We start from the raw sequence: 2,509 nt of genomic DNA, 5'->3' as shown, positions 1-2,509 counted from the left end.
AGGGTAGCAGATCCAATATTACGGTAACTGAAGTAACACAAAACTGCATCCCATTAACTATTTAAGGGCAAGTAAATGGGGAGTTGGTCAAGGGGAAGGGGAGTGGAAGGAGGTGGCTGGAGAAAAAAGGTCAGAATGGGATCCCTACCGTTGAACATTGTTCAATAAAAAATAAGTCTAGGGGCACCTGGGTGGCTCAGTCAACCGACTGAGTGTCTGACTTTGGCTCAGGTCATGATCTCACAGTTCGTGGGTTCGAGCCCCGCATCGGGCTCTGTGCTGACAGCTCAGAACCCAGAGCCTGCTTCAGATTCTGTCTCTCGCTCTCTGCCCTCCCCTGCTCATGCTCTGCCTCTCTTTGTCTCAAAAATCAACATAAAAAAACATTGTTTAAATAAGTCTAGTATAACTGGGATCTAATACAATTAGTACGGCCCTATGAAACTGGACTGTATAAAAACTAAGCGTAAACGAGGAGTAGGCACTAAAAGCTCTTCAACAAAGTACCAGTTTAGTAAAGGAAAGCCTACAACAATGTTTATATAAGATACCTTCTGTTTTTAAAGTATATGCTTGCACAGCTTTGGAGGCACAAGTAAAACTTACTTCACGGGCAGTAATAAGTAAAACACTAGGTACAAAAGTTTCCCAGAATTGTATGTTGAGGTTAATGCTGACACAAAGGTCATGCTTTTCTGTGCTCTTTATAAAGCTCCACTAGACACTTTAAAACCACAACAGATCTCCCTCGGACGGACATGGTAACCAAAGCCCTGTCCCCAGCTTGGAGTGGGAAGGCGTTTGCAGTTTGGAATGCAAGTCGAGCAGCAGTTTGCAGACTTTCTGAGCTTTTGTGACAATGTTACGAAATTCTGTGGCTTTAAACATGGCCTTATCTGAGTAATTTCATCACAGTGTCCCAAAGCCATGTTCAAGTGACTTTGTTTTTCAGTATAGTGTAAAAATCCAATTTCTTGTGCCCATCAGCTTCAACCATGCTTAAGCATCTACATGCTGCTTTATCTTTGTTTCAGAGTAATACTCATCAACTCTTCGTTCTTCTTTTTCTCAGCCCGTCTCTGTTAAATAATTGTTCTATAAGTATATGAGCCTGGGGAGTTACTTATTTAAGGAACCCCACAGCACGTCTCGTATATAAATGTTTGTTGCCACGTCCTTCAGATTTGAAAGACTATTCATCTCTCAGTGAAGCTGGCCTGCAGGCTAGAATCCACATGGCATTTTAGTCTGTTGTTATCAGGTCGGTAGTGCCTTGGTTAGGTTCCTCATCTTACAAAGTAGGATGCTCCCTGCAGGTCCCCGGGTTTTACAAAGTCGGTTGAACTTTACAGCAACTGGTAAAAGATTCAGTTAAAAAGAAACCCTTAAGGGGCATCTGGGTGGCCCAGTCAATTGAGCGTCAGACTTCAGCTCAGGTCATGATCTTGGGGTTTGTGAGTTTGAGTCCTGGATCAGGCTTGCTGCTGTCAGCCCAGAGCCCACTTTATATCCTCTGTCTCCCTCTCTCTCTGCCCCTTCTCTGCTCGCACTCCCTATCAAAAAATAAAATAAACATTAAAAAAACATATTAAAAAAAAATAGAAACCCTTAAGTATGATTTTGTGTCCCTGATAATGTTCCTCGGCACACAGATCGCACACAGACATTGATGAGCACGCATAATATGATTTGAAAACCCCTGTGGACGTGTGCACAAACCCCTGTAAGGGCCACTTTCCTCAGGCCTAGACTGACGATTTTTCTCTTCCAGTCTGAGAGGTCTTTACTAATCCTTTACAACGCACCAAGGACCTAGTCTTGACTTTGTTTCCTTTGTAGACAGTGGATGTGACCTGTGATTGGTTGGCTCCTCTGTCTACATAAGCCACCACCACTCCTGTCCTCTCTCCTCATTCATACTTTCTGAGCTCTCAGTAGGTACAGGGCTTTGGTCTAAGCCTAAGCATCATTTACAACTTGCAATTTTTACACACATTTCCCTGTAAGAGAATTTTTCAGAAACAATTTCCTAGAAGAGCCTTTCTCCCTCGCCCAGTTGGGAACGTTTTCAGGATCACCAAGTCTTGCATTTCATAGAGAAGGCATCCAATCCGCTCTGGTGAGTGAGCTTATCCTTTTTGCTTTCTTCTCTTCTTTTTTAAATTTATTTATTTAGAGAGAGAAGGAGAGAGAATCCAAAGCAGAATCCACCCTGTCTGCACAGAGCCCGATGCAGGTCTTGATCTCACAAACTGAGATCATGACCTGAGTCAACCACTCAACCAACTGAGCCATCAAGCACCCCTGAGCTATTCCTTTAAATCTTGCTGCCAGCTTTGAGCACGTTTCAAATTCTGCTGGACACATAAAACATCAGTCTGCATTTACTAGCAAAGCTGGCCCAAAACAGTTGGGACATCCTCTTCTGTAAATTGGAGGAATACCCAGCTCTCCTTTCAGACGCTCTGACCGCACCCTATATAAAAGGTTTACGGGAGGTAGAAGCAGC

Source organism: Herpailurus yagouaroundi, unplaced genomic scaffold, assembly GCF_014898765.1.
Source record: "Herpailurus yagouaroundi ecotype Mexico unplaced genomic scaffold, PumYag 221, whole genome shotgun sequence".
NCBI lineage: Eukaryota > Metazoa > Chordata > Mammalia > Carnivora > Felidae > Herpailurus > Herpailurus yagouaroundi.
The sequence above is the reverse complement of the archived record's forward strand: the minus strand, read 5'-3'. Positions refer to the sequence as shown.